The sequence below is a fragment of the Triticum dicoccoides genome, chromosome 7B (assembly GCF_002162155.2).
Source record: "Triticum dicoccoides isolate Atlit2015 ecotype Zavitan chromosome 7B, WEW_v2.0, whole genome shotgun sequence".
NCBI classification, from domain to species: Eukaryota; Viridiplantae; Streptophyta; class Magnoliopsida; order Poales; family Poaceae; genus Triticum; species Triticum dicoccoides.
In genome coordinates, this window is record NC_041393.1 from 295,423,071 (window position 1) to 295,438,263 (window position 15,193).

Sequence of the window (15,193 nt, forward strand, 5' to 3'; positions counted from 1 at the left end):
TTCGTTCATGGCTCCGGAGAGGGGAAATCGTCGCCGTCATCATCATCAACCATCCTCCATCACCAATTTCATGATGCTCACCGCTGTGCGTGAGTAATCCCATCGTAGGCTGGCTAGACGGTGATGGGTTGGATGAGATTTACCATGCAATCGAGTTAGTTTTGCTAGGGTTTGATCCCTAGTATCCATTATGTTCTAAGATTGATGTTACTATGACTTTGCTATGCTTAATGCTTGTCACTAGGGCCCGAGTGCCATGATTTCAGATTTGAACCTATTATGTTTTCATGAATATATGTGTGTTCTTGATCCTATCTTGCAAGTTATAGTCACCTACTACGTGTTATGATCTGGCAACCCCGGAGTGACAATAGTCGGGACACTTCCCGGTGATGACCGTAGTTTGAGGAGTTCATGTATTCACTAAGTGCTAATGCATTGGTTCGGTACTCTATTAAAAGGAGGTCTTAATATCCCTTAGTTTCCAATAGAACCCCGCTACCACGTGAGGGTAGGACAAAATATGTCATGCAAGTTCTTTTCCATAAGCACGTATGAGTATATTCAGAATACATGCCTAAATTATATTGATGAATTGGAGCTAGTTCTGTGTCGCCCTATCTTATAACTGTTGCATGATGAATGCCATGCGACATAATTATCCATCATTGATCCATTGCCTGCGAGCTCATTTCATATTGATCTTTGGTAAGTTACTTTTTCGTTGCCACTGTTATGATAGCTACAAAATTGCTACTATTACTTTTGTCACCGTTACCGTTACTTCCATACTACTTTGCTACTGAATACTTTGCTGCAGATATTAAGTCTTTTAGGTGTGGTTGAATTGACAACTCAGCTGCTAATACTTAAGAATATTCTTTGGCCCCCCTTGTGTCGAATCAATAAAATTGGGTTGAATACTCTACACTACAAAAAAATACACTTCTGTGATGATACATGTTTATCACAGTAGGCCAAGTTTTCTGTCATGCATGTACATCCATGACGATTTTATGACAAAATCAAGATAGTCATACCTGTGCTATCGTAGAAGTGTTCCATGACATTACCAAAATTATCATCATGGAAGTGTCCACTTCCATGACGATAAATGTCGCGTAATGGAAGTGCTTTCGTCAAGGGTAACCGACACGTGGCATCCACCATAACGAGTCGTCGTTAAGCTATCGGGTCCAGTTTTGGATCCAATAACCCGCTAACAGCCACGACCAATGTCGATTTTCCATGTGTAAAATTCTCATTGGCAGATGGGACCACGTGTCAGCTCCGCGTTGGCACATGTGTCACTCATCCAATGGGCGAGATGCTCCTATGATATGTTGACACGTGGACAGGCCCAAAAGTGGCCCATAAAGATTAAACGGGCCAGCCTAACTAAAGAACCACGAGATTTTGCGGACCATAATGGCCCGACCCAGCTAAAGGCCCACAAGATTTGGCAAACCATAATGGGTCAGCCCAGATAAATGCCCACAAGATTTTGAGGGCACTAGTGGGCCAACCCGTTAATAGGCTGCCATGTTTTGGGCCAAATACCGACCCATATTTGATCTGATCCATTAACAGCCTGCCATGTTCTGGGCCTAATAAAGGCCCATATGAGATCTATCCCGTTAATAGCCTACCACGTTCTGGGCCATATAACGGCCCAGATCAGATCCGACCCTTTAAGAGCCTTCGGGCTAAATTATGGCCCATATCACATTCAGCCCATCAACTAGATGCTATGCTTTTGGGCCCACTTGAGGCCCGATCAGGATTTCTATTTACTAAAGGCCTATTTAGTAATACGGCCTGATATTAGTTTCGGCCTGTTAAAGGCTTATTTAACATTTCAACCCTATATTTATTTCGGCCTGTTAAAAGCCCGTCATATAGTAGGGCCTAACTATGGCCTGCTTTGCATACGACCTGCTCACAACCAGTAATCTAATTGGGCCAAACAAGGACTTAGACAATTTTGGCATGTTAACGGCCCATGATGTGATTGGCACAATCATGGGTCGGTGTCTATTTTAGCCTGTCATCGGCCCGTGAGCTGTTCAGCACGTTTCAGGCCCAACCTACTTTTCAGCCTATTAAAAGCCCATTGAATTTTCTTGCGAAAATAGGGTCGTTGGTTTACTCGACCTATTAAAGGCCCCAAACTACTAGTGAGCCAGTTTACACTTAGGCCTATTAACGGACGAAGATGACTAGGCCCATGATTTGCATGATGGCCCGATTATCTACCGTAATTTTACAGTTTGGCCAGTTTACTACGAAGACAGGATATATACAGAGTAAAATAACTGTAGCATTGTGAATAAGAAAAAACCTAGACTATACAATTAATAAATTACATCATATTACATCCACTGGGAATCAAAGTTCGCCACAATGATAATAAAGCACAAGCAGACAGCAGATTACATACACTGGGCATCAAAGATCGCCACCAGTGCAAATAAACATGCCAACAAAATAATATACAATACCAACATCACTTCAATAGAGTTCAAGAAAGTTTAGCCCTGCTCGGGAGCTGCAGCGCAAGCAGCTGAGCAAGCTGATGAGACTGTGCTTGTTTGACACTTATATCCTCCTCACTCTAAAAGAGAACAAGCAATAGATGACAGGTTTTGCACATATAAGTATTAGTGTTGCCAATTCATCACATTTCTTATTGACGAATAAAGCGACAAAGTTTAAAATAACATTAACACAATATGGTATTGTTCAGGTTAAGACATGGTAGGAAATGACATTGTGAAGGAGTTGACAGCTTCACGACAACACTGGATTATAGATCAAGAACTCATAAATATCAATGGTTAGTGTGTTGTCAATTTATCCCATTTCAGATTGGGAAATAAAGAGAAGGTTTAAATAATAGTAGAATGATATAACACTGTTCATAGTTAAGACATCGCAGAAAATGACATTGTGCTGTAGTGGGTAGGTTCACCACACCATTGGATTACAGATCAAGAACAGAAGCATACACGCAGTGCAAAAGAAGATCACATGCTATGTATAGTTTAATTTACATGGTATGAAGAAGGTACTTGGTTGTACAAATAAAAAACTTAAATTGAGAAGGACAAACTTTTGTTTATGAACTACATAATAAACTTTAGACATGCAATTTGATGCAAACACCAAAAATAAACAACTATTGCACTCATGCCTAACCAAATATACACAACAAAGTTTGAAGGCTTGAGAAGGACAAACTTACATTAGTGGTGAAGAAAGGATCTATAAAACCCTTGTCCATGCTGATGGGGGGGGGTGACAACTCAAGAAGTTTACCACATAATCTTCTTCATAAGCATTGCCTATATTCTACATTTTGTTAAGAGTAAATATAGATGTGATAATATAAGAAAAAATGGAGAATATTTAAGATAAGATGAAGCATGATGCTACATAACCAAGTAGCTATAAATGTAAGTATACAGGTAAAAGGTACATCCAAGAGCAATGCAGAGCTAAACTTCTTTAGTACCATCGGTGTTATCCAACCTTATGGTAAGAGTAAATATAGATCTGATGCGTAGAAAATGGAGCGCAAAGGAAAATAAGCTGCAGAGTGATGGTACATGAACAACTAGCTGTCAATATAAGTACACTGATAAAGGACCTACAAGAACAATGCAGAGCTAAAAATTTCATTGGCATTGGATATATTCTACACTAATGTAATCATTCATACAAATCAGATAATTCGGAGTGAACAAGTGATAAGCAAGCTATCATGCATACTGCTGTCACATAACGAACCAGGTATGAATGCAAGCACAGTGATACAGGACACTAGATACTAACAAGACAAAGCAGTGGACAACATATTTGCTATATCCTATCGTCCTTTTCAAACCGTAATTCTTCTTCTAGCAGATTTCCTGCAAAAGAGATCCGTAAGGTACATGCGGAAAGTAGAAGTTCAAATTGTCATGTGATATCATAGGCAGTACCTCATCCTGGGAACGAGACCAGTGCATAACAAGGTTTTTCCATTCAATGTCTTCTAAATTTAGCACAGGAGACTTCACCAGAAATTCGTTTATAGACTTGCCATCAAATTGTGATTTCCTTAGGTAACACCGATACGGATGTAATGCTTCCTTGAAAAGTGCAAGCAAGCTTTGCTCCAGATTGACCCTCACCTACTTACAACAATGTAATGTAAATCATTGATGTGTTCAATCAACAGAAAATAGGAAAATAATGACCATGAATAATAGCACTTACACGTAAGTGGGACTGGAAGATGTGAAAATGGTGTTTGTCTTCACTATAAAGTGGGACTACAAATAGCATGTAGTCCCTAACAACATTGAAAACATTGTATTTTAAACTGGGAATAACTGGAACGGGGTTCCAATCTGCAGGAATTGGCCGTCTCTGCAGTTCGGATAGGTCTTCGGCCGGTGGACTTGCTATACTTTTTTGCTGGAGTGGAATTTTTTCTGTTGTACGGCTGCTGCTATGGCAACTGAGATCGACATACCTATTGCTGGAGTGCAGGTCCTTTGTGGTGGAGCTAGTGGTGTGTCTAGTGAAGTATGGGTACAGTCTGTTGGAGTCGGTCGTACATTTTGTGTCACTTGATGTAGATCCAATATAAGTGGGGTGTTGTCTGATTTCTCTGGCACGATGTAACGCCCCAGATACAACTTGCCATATTCGTAACTCCGACTCTTGCCATTTTCGGCCATGTGATTTATTATTTCCTCCATGGTTGGGTTTTTGTCTGTTGTTTTGCATTTTGTTCTTGTTATGCATCTCGTCTCATGTCATCATGCGCATTGCATCGGCATCGTTTTCATAAAACTTGCATCCGTTCGGGTTCCACCGGTTCTCTCCGTTGTCCGTTCTGAGCCCGACCACACTTGCACGCGCCCGCGGCACCTCCGAAATATTATTTTATAAGTGGCATAAAAATGTTCTCGGAATGGGTTGCAACTTGTCGTGCAGTCTTATTATAGTGTAGACAGACCGCCTGCCAAGTTTCGTCGCATTCGGAGTCCATTGGATAGCCCAACCGTTAAACCTACAACCGCAATATAGCCGGTCCATCGTCGGACGTTTTCGGTCTCCGGAAACTGCTGCCGGGCCTCTCTCCCTCTTCTCTCCTGCAGCCCATGGTCTCTACACAGCCCACTAATCCCTCCCGTGGCCCTCTAACCGGAGCCGCACGATCGCGATCGTACGGTCCAAAACGGCCTCAAACCCCCCTAAACCCTAGCTTTTACCCTATAAATAGACCCCCTCATGCCATTTTGGGCATCTCCTAGCCCTTCCCCTACCTCCTAGCCCCTCCTCCTCAGATTCCGTGCCCAGCTAGCACCCCACCGCCACTTGGCGCCGGCCCAACGGCCAGCCGCCGCCCTGCGCCGCCGCACCCGTCGCCCTCCACCTCTCCCGCGCGGACACGTGGCCGCCTCCAGCCACTCTGGGCGCGCCACCTGTTTCCCCTGCCTCCCCGCGCCGCCAGGCCCGTGCCAGGCCCGCCCGGGCCCCGATCTGGGCCTGAGGTGCCCGCAGGCGCCTGCCCACGCCCCGCTCGATCCCGTCCTCGCTGCCCGACTCCTCTGCCGCCGGCGCGTGGGATCCTCGCTGCCCCGCCACTCATCCTCGCCGGAGGCCGCGCGCCACCACCGCCGGCGACCTCGACGGCCAGGCCAGACCGTGTTGCCCGCCTCCTTTTCCTTCTTTCTTCCCTCCTCTCCTCCCTCACAACTCCCTTCTCTCCTTGCTGCCAGGGAACTGCCGCCGCCGCCCTAGGTCTCGCCGCCGACGCCGGGAACAGGTCCCCGGCCACAACCTCCACCAGATCCGGCCACCTGCGGCCCCGTTCCGGCCTCCCCGCGCCTCCCCATCGCCGTTGACCGCCAGCCGCCGCCGCCCCTGGTCCTGCTCGCGGCCGATCTGTTCCTGGAGGACGACGCCTCCGTCCGCCGTGGCCCAGCCCTCCAGGCCCAGCGCGCCCCTCCTCCAGCGTCCGCGTGGGCCAGGCCCAGCGCGCCAGCCTCTCCAGCCGCGCCAAGGCCCAGCTCCCTGGAGCCCAACGTGAGCAGCTCTCCCCATCCCAGTCCCCCTCCAGATGTGACCTGGATCATGTTTTTTTTCTGTCTGCAATTTGTCCAATTATCCAGTGATTAATGATTTACAGAAAAGTCCTTGCACTTCATGCATTTAATATCTCTCAAACTGTGCATCGGATTAAAATAATTTATATATGTAAAATGCTCAGAAAATTGTGTAGATTAATAATATGCCACTTTCATCTATGTTAAAAATGTTTAACATGCTGTTTGTGTTTATTTTGCGAATATGCCATGTTAAAATGATTTATTTCATAACTAAATAACCGTAGCTTCGAATTTAATAAACTTTATATGTAAATGGGGTGGAAAAATGCCTAGATTAACTTGGTTTACTCATCTTGCATGTTTAACAACATTAAAATATGGTTTAGGGCAGAACCGTACCAAATCCATAATTTGCATATGGGGATTTTCCGGAATTGTTGTTTGTTGTTTCCGGCCTCATTTAAACTTACCTAGATATGTAGTTTCATTATGCTTCACCCCTTGCCATGTTTAATAACATTTAATATTGTTGGGTACATAACCAAGATCAAACTAAATAATTGCATGTGGTGTTTTGTCAATATGCAACTCGTTGCATATTGAGCTCCACTTAACTTGTAGTATTGTTTGTTGCACTTTGCCATGCCATGCCTTATTAAACCAGACATGCATCATACTTGTTTGTGCATCATGCCATGTTTATGCTTGTGCATTTACCATGTTGTTTGTTTCTTTCCGGTGTTGCTTCTTAGTTCCGGTAATGTTGCGATTGTGAGGATTTGTTCGACTGCTCTCGTTCGTCTTCTTCATGGACTCGTTCTTCTTCCTTGCGGGATTTCAGGCAAGATGACCGCTACCCTGGATCTCACTACTATCATTGCTATGCTAGTTGTTTCGTTCTATCGCTATGCTGCGCTACCTATCACCTGTTTATCAAGCCTCCCAACTTGCCATGAACCTCTAACCTTTGACACCCTTCTTAGCAAACCATTGCTTGGCTATGTTACCGCTTTGCTCAGCCCTCTTATAGCGTTGCTAGTTGCAGGTGAAGTTGAAGATTTCTCCATGGTGGACAGGATTTTGGTTGGGATATCACAATATCTCTTATATTATTAATGCATCTTATACTTGGTAAAGGGTGGAAGACTCGGCCTTTTGCCTAGTGTTTTGTTCCACTCTTGCCGCCCTAGTTTCCGTCATACCAGTGTTATGTTCTCGGATTTTGCGTTCCTTACGCGGTCGGGTGATTTATGGGACCCCCTTGACAGTTTGCTTCGAATAAAACTCCTCCAGCAAGGCCCAACCTTGGTTTTACCATTTGCCTCATCACCACCTACCCTTTCCCTTGGGTCGGCCAACCCAAGGGTCATCTTTCTTTTAGCCCCCCCGGGCCAGTGCTTGTCTAAGTGTTGGTCCGAACTGAGCTGCCTGCAGGGCCACCTCGGGGCAACTTGAGGGTTGGTTTTACTCGTAGCTAGTCTCATCCGGTGTTGCCTTGAGAATGAGATATGTGCAGCTCCTATCGGGATTTGTCGGCGCATCGGACGGCTTTGCTGGTCTTGTTTTACCATTGTTGAAATGTCTTGTAAACCGGGATTCCGAGTCTGATCGGGTCTTCCTGGGAGAAGGTCTATTCCTTCGTTGATCGCGAGAGCTTGTCATGGGCTAAGTTGGGACACCCCTGCAGGTTATAATATTTCGAAAGCCGTGCCAGCGGTTATAGGCAAATGGGAATTTGTTAATGTCCGGCTGTAGATAACTTGACACCAGATCCGAATTAAAACGCATCAACCGTGTGTGTAGCCGTGATGGTCTCTTTTCGGCAGAGTCCGGGAAGTGAACACGGTTTCTGGGTTATGTTTGATGTAAGTAGGAGTTCAGGATCACTTCTTCATCATTACTAGTTGACGACCGTTCTGCTTGCTCTCTTCTCGCTCTTATTTGCGTATGTTAGCCACCATATACGCTTAGTCGCTACTGCAGCCTCACCACTTTACCCCTTCCTTCCCCTTTAAGCTTTGCTAGTCTTGATACCCATGGTAATGGGATTGCTGAGTCCTCGTGGCTCACAGATTACTACAACAACAGTTGCAGGTACAGGTTATGCGATGATCATGACGCGAGAGCGATGCCTTCTTGCGTTGAGTTCTTCTTCTGCTTCTTCGATCAGGGGATAGGTTCCAGGTCGGCAGCCTGGGCTAGCAGGGAGGATGTCGTTTGAGTTTCTGTTTGCGATTCATCCGTAGACGGATGATGCTCCCATGTATTGTAATGTTGTATTCGTGTGGCATTGTATGCCTTATGTATGTATCCCCATCTATTATGTAATGTTGATGTAATGATATCCACCTTACTAAAGCGTTTCAATATGCGGTTCTATCCTTGGTGGGACCTTCGAGTCTCTTTAGGATAGTATCGCATATTGGGCGTGACACACGACCACGTTTTTCAAGGACTTTGCTGGTGCTCCTTAAGGTTTGGCAATCACCCACTTCCTTTTTGATGTCTGATGCACAAGAACAACATTTGAGTGGAGAAACATGTTATGATTACAGATGGAATATATATTGATAATGGATGGGCATGTCATCTTGACATATATGATGAGTAAAGTAAGCAGATAGCGGTGCAACAAAGTAGAAGAAATGCAAGACACCTTATGCAAGATACGTGCAATCAATAAAACCTTGCCAAATTAGAATAGGCACCTTGATGGGTGAACAGGACATACCATTTTCCTTTGACACCTCGAGGTCAGAATAGTCATTAGGATCATATTCTGAACACGTATCTACAGGTGGGGAGTGTATGAGTTTCATTCCATCCAGAATGGCACTCAATGCCTTGGTGCCAATTTTTGAAGTCGTTACAGTGTTCCACAACATTCTTCTGATGTGCGGATTCTGATATTCACTATGATTACGTATAATATCTAAGAAGCATGAAAACATAAATAGTAGTGAGATTATGTCGGTGTACTAGAGTAGGGGTACCCTAGTATCCCGAACTTGTGCACGGGCAGTTGCAGCCCCCCCGCCCACGGCAAGGCTTGCCGGGTGACCGCCAAGGTCCTCCGTGGTTCCTTTGGAACCATTCAAGAACAAAGTATTCAAGCCAAGGAGACAAGGCCCCGGCAAGAGGAGCTTGCCGGGAAGGCCAACCAAGGCATCGCAAGGAACTTGCCGCGATGCGCCACGCGTCCCGGCAAGGCCTGGTGAGTGACAAGCTTCCGGACGCGACAACACAACGACTGCGGCAAGGCGCTTGTCGCGGAAAACTACCACTCTGTACCCGCGCTCCAGCGCATCCACCAACATGTCGCCCTGAGGCCTTTCCAGGCGCGCGTGGCAAGAGGCTGTGCAGCCAGCGGTGCGTGGTGGCAAGCGACGCTAACAAGACTGCCATCGTGGCGAGCGGTGGCGTCCCTGACGGTCCTTTTTGCACTATTTGGGCGACGCAGACGGGCATTTAATGCCTTTGTCCCCTGCCGTCAGGGTTAGGTAGGATACACTGTACAAGTAGTTGTACCAACCACAACACCTTTTCCATTTTTGCCCTTGTCTACGTTGCCACCTGTCGGAGACCCCTTGAGCATATAAAAGGAGGCCCATGCGCAACGTAGGGGGGGGGGGTTCGAAGCCAGAAAACACTCACGCTCGGTCTCGTTAGTAGATCGTGTGTACTGTAGCACTCAGCGCTCCCGAGCAAGAACACAATACAATCAGACATGCAGCAGTAGGAGTGTTATCTCTCCGGAGAGCTCCGAAGCTGGGTAAACTGCTCGTGTGCTTCGCCTCGATCTGCTCTTCGTGCGACCTCCGCCCCCCGCCGAACCGAAAGGGGCTCGGTCCGCCGGTCCCCATAGGTGTTCGTGGATCAGCTTCCCCGACATCTTTGGTGCGCCAGGTAGGGGGCGTCGAGGTTGTGTGAACCTGATCCGGCGTTCACACGAGCTAGATCTTCATCTTCTACATCGACATGCCAGCGAAGAAGAAGACTTCGGCGGCAGCTGTTCCGTCCACGTCGATCCCACCACCACCGGAGCAAACGAGTGGTGGGGTAGACGCCGGCGGAAGAACGGGCGTCGATGAGGGAGCACACGGTGCTGCCAGGTCCAAGGACAAGGCTGCGCAGACATCGGCGTCCGTACATGCACCGCGCCCATCTCAGGAGGCGCAGGACCGACAACGTCATGGTATTCGCAGTGCCATACGTTTGTTAGGCCAAGATCAAGCTGGTGGATCTCGGGGTGCTCAAGACCAGCATGCACGCCAACATGCTGGCACGAGCGAGACACGGTCGCCTGGACGGGATACTGCTCCTTCTAACATAGTTAGAAGTCCGAGCATATCCCGCTCCTCGCACCGTTCGCCACTGCCACCCACCACTCCAGCAGAAGCTTTGGCGCGAGCTCAACTGCTCCTGGATTACCATCCAACGGAGGACAAGATCGATCAATGGAGGGCCACCATTCAGAGTCTCATCGTCTTCGCCAATGGCGACACTCCACGGCAGCCGAGTACATTGCTGCCGCGGGAGGACCGCCAGGCACGAGCCGATGGCGACGAAACTGGTGGGGGTGCAACTACCATGCACTCTCCACCCCGAAGGCCAAGATCGCTGACTCGCCGGATCCACCTCGACAGCGACTCCACCGCATCATCAGATCCACGAGCTCGTCGCGATCAGCGCCAAGTTCTTCACGAACGACAACAAGAAGACGCTCGTACTCGCATCGAGCGCCGAAGAGAAGCGCGGCGTCAATCAGACCAGCGCGCTGGGCCCTCTGTCAACATGCATGCTCCAGGGGAACCAGGCGACTTGCCGTACGTGGTAGGTTGCCCTGCGTTCACTCGTGAGCTGCGACAAGTCCAGTGGCCCAGCACGAAGAATTTCAAGCCAGATGTACCAGAGAAGTACGACGGCAAGTCGCATCCGTCGGAGTTCCTCAGCATCTACACCATCACGGTGCAAGCTGCAGGGGGCGGGACGACAAGATTCTGGCCAACTACTTCCCGCTGGTGCTCAAGCCCAATGTCAGATCCTGGCTCATGCACTTGCCGGACAACTCCATATCCTCCTGGGCAGACCTATGTCATTAGTTTGTCGGCGCCTTTACAGGCGGCCACAAGCCTCATGGCCAAGAGAGCGACCTTCATCTGCTCGCCCAGAAGGAAGGAGAGCCCCTGCGCAAGTACATTCAGAGATTCAGCCGTGTACAACACAACATCCCAGATGTCCACCCTGCCACGGTAATCAGCGCATTCCACCAGAACGTGCGAAACCGGAGGATGCGGGAGGAGATGGCTATGTGCAAGATCAGAGACGTCAGTGAGCTATATGCCCTGGCCGACAAGTGTGCACGTGCTGAGGAAGGGAGGAAACTCCCCGGAGAGAATATAGGAGCAGGAGGATCTGATAGTGAGGAGACTTCCCCAGCAAAGAAAAACCGGCGGCGGAACAACAGGAAGAAGAAAGGCAAAGATGTGCTAGTCGTTGAGAAGTCCGGCAACGGAGGTGGCGCCAAGAAAGCCAAAGCTGGTAGCTCCAGCAAGGAGATTGCCGCGGGCACCAACTACCAGGCTGTGGCGGTCGCCGACAAGCAGGACGGCACCAACAAGCAATACTGCAAGATCCACCGCACCAAGGGCCATGACCTCCAGAGCTGCAAGAAAGTCGAGCAACTTGTCGAGCAGCAAAAGGCTGAATACGAGCGACGCGGCAAGGAGAAAGCCCAGGAAGGTGCTGGAGGAGCTAGCAAGAAACGTCCCGGCCGAGGAGGATGCCGCGGCAAGGCCAAGCAGCGGCAAGGAGACAGACCTCCCCGCGGTTGCGACAAGGATGAAGATGACGACGATGATGAAGATATGGATGATGACGAGACCGATGAGCAGGAGTTCCAGAAAGCCACAGAGGTCCTATGCGTTGACGGAGGTGCTTCTCTGCATACTTCACACCACCAGCTCAAGCAGTGGGTGCGGGAAGTTAATGCGGCAGAACCACCCGTCGAGTCACGCAGGCCTCTGAAATGGTCCAGCACGCCTATCATCTTTGATATTGAGGACCACCCTGATCGCATAACTGCGGTCGGGTGCTTGCCGATGTTGGTTTCACCAACTATCCTCAACCTCAAGGTCACTAAGATGCTAGTTGACGGCGGGGCCGGCTTGAACTTGATCTCCTCCGCGGTACTCCAGAGACTCCAGATCCCTGATAGCGAGCTCGAAGAGACCGACACATTCCAAGGAATCAATCCGGGAAGGAGCAAGCCAAAGGGAAAGATCACGTTGCCGGTGACATTTGGCAGCGAGTTGAACTTCAGGACTGAGAGGGTCACTTTTGACGTTGCTGACTTTCCATTGCCTTACAATGGATACTCGGCCGTCCAGCACTCGCCAAATTCATGGCAGCCTCTCACTATGCATACAACATGCTGAAGATGCCAGGCCCGATAAGTGTCATCTCTGTCCCTAGCGACAAGAAGGATGCTCTTATCTGCGCCGACAAGATCTACCGGGAAGCAGCAGCCGCAACAGATCGTGATTCACTTGCCGTTGAAGCTCCCGGGGCGAAGAAGAAAACCAAGTCCGGCAAGAGTTCTGATGCCCACTCCGGCAAGCGCACCTCTTCGGAGTGCTGCGCTACCGTCGAGGACGCACCATCGAGCTCCACCGGCAAGTGTAAGAAAACAATGGTAGCTCCACCTGAGACCAAGAAGGTGTCCGCCAAGGAGGATGGCACTGGTGGTACCTTCACCATCAGTGCCACTCTCGACCCTAAATAGGAAAGCGCGCTCGTTGCTTTCCTGCGGGCGAACGTCGACGTATTTGCGTGGCAACCGTCTGACATCCTCGGTGTTCCCAGGAAAGTAATCGAGCACCATCTTGCCGTCTGTTCTCATGCGCGGCCCATCAAGCAGAAAGTCAGGAAACAGGTAGTGGAGCGCCAAGAATTCATCGCAGAAGAAATCAAGAAATTGGAAGCAGCAGGCCTCGTCAGAGGAGTGCTCCATCCCTCGTGGTTGGCCAACCCTGTAGTTGTGCGCAAGGCAAACGGAAATGGAGGCTTTGTATCGACTTTACCGATGTCAATAAAGCTTGTCCCAAAGACCCATTTCCCTTGCCGCGCATCGACCAGATTGTTGACTCCACGGCCGGATGTGACTTGCTTTCATTTCTTGATGCATACTCAGGATACCATCAGATCTTCATGGCAGAAGAAGATGAGGAGAAGACCGCATTCATCACCCCATGTGGCACTTACTGTTTCGTACGGATGCTTTTCGGTTTAAAGAATGCTGGTTCAACATTTGCGAGGGTAGTCCATGATGCTTTCGAGCCGCAAATACACAGAAATGTGGAATCCTACATGGATGACATAGTGGTCAAGAGCAAGGACAAGGCGACTCTGATTCAAGATTTAGACGAAACCTTTGCAAATCTGCGCAAGATCAACCTCAAGGTTAACCCCGAGAAGTGCGTGTTTGGAGTCCCCTCCGGCAAGCTTCTCGGGTTCTTCATGTGTCAGTGGGGAATTGAAGCCAATCCCGACAAGACCAAGGCCATTGAGCAGATTGAAGCTCCAAAGCGCGTCAAGGATGTACGAAGAATTGTCGGTTGCGTAGCTGCTCTCAGCAGGTTTATCTCTAGGTCTGCTGAGCGCGCCCTGCCATTTTTCAAAATATTGAAAAAGGCAGGTCCAATGAAATGGACTCCGGAAGCGGAGGCTGCGCTGCAGGACTTAAAGAGATACCTGTCCTCCACTCCAACACTTGTCGCACCTAAGCCACAAGAGAAGTTGCTGCTATATATAGCGGCAACCAATCAAGTGGTTAGGGCTGCGTTAGTAGCGGAGAGGGAGGCAGATGATGAGCCAGCAACCACGGCAGATGCATCCAGCGACAAGCAAGGGACTTCACCGGCAAGCTCTGGTCCCGACAAAGATGGATCTGCGCAGGCGCATGAGAAGATGCAGAAAAGAATGGTGCAGCGCCCAATTTACTTTGTCAGTTCCCTTCTGCAAGGGGCTAGGTCAAGGTACTCTGGTGTGCAGAAATTGCTTTTCGGCCTTCTCATGGCCTCGAGAAAGCTGCGCCATTACTTCCAAGCACATGAGATCACAGTCGTCACTCGTTTTCCGCTGAAGAGGATACTGCAAAATCCAGAAGCAACAGGCAGGATTGTCGAGTGGGCACTGGAACTGTCAAGCTTTGGCCTCAAGTTTGAGAGCACTTCAACTATCCAAAGCAGAGCATTGGCAGAATTCATAGCAGAGTGGACGCCAACGCAAGATGAAGAAGTTCCAGAAACGAGCATCCCCGTCAAGGAAGCAAGCAAAGAGTGGCTGATGTACTTTGATGGTGCTTTCTCGCTGCAAGGCGCCGGTGCGGGCGTGCTACTTGTTGCACCCACCGGAGAGCACCTCAAGTACGTAGTCCAGATGCACTTTCCCAAGGAGCAAGCAACGAACAATACTGCAGAGTATGAAGGTTTGCTTGCTGATCTCAGGATCGCAGCAGACCTTGGAATCAAGAAGCTCATTGTCAGGGGTGACTCACAGCTTGTCGTCCGCCAAGTGAACAAGAATTATCAAAGTCCGTTGATGGAAGCCTACGTTGATGAAGTGAGAAAGCTAGAAGAGCACTTTGACGGCCTACAGATGGAACATGTTCCAAGAGCTCAGAACGACATTGCCGATGGCCTGTCAAAGTGCGCCGCACTTAACTTACCTGTGGAACCAGGGATCTTTGTGCTCAAGCTGACTCAACCGTCCGTAACACCATCAACTGGACAGAGCAAGAAGAGGAAGTTGATTTCTGGTGACTATTTTCCGGCGGAGCTCCCCGAAGCCGCCACCAAGAAGGTCCTCAAGATCAACACCGAAGATGCTGAGGAGCAGTCTGCTCCGGCAAGCCTTAGGGTTTGTTCCATTGAAGCAGACGCTCCCGACAAGTTTTGCTCCGGCAAGCTTGCCGGGGAACATCAAGCTCCGGCTGAGCCACAGGTTCTCGCCGTAGAAGCGGATGTTCCCGCAGCAGCAGATGTGCCTTTAGTCTTTGTTGTCGAGCCGCAAGCTCCAACATGGGCACA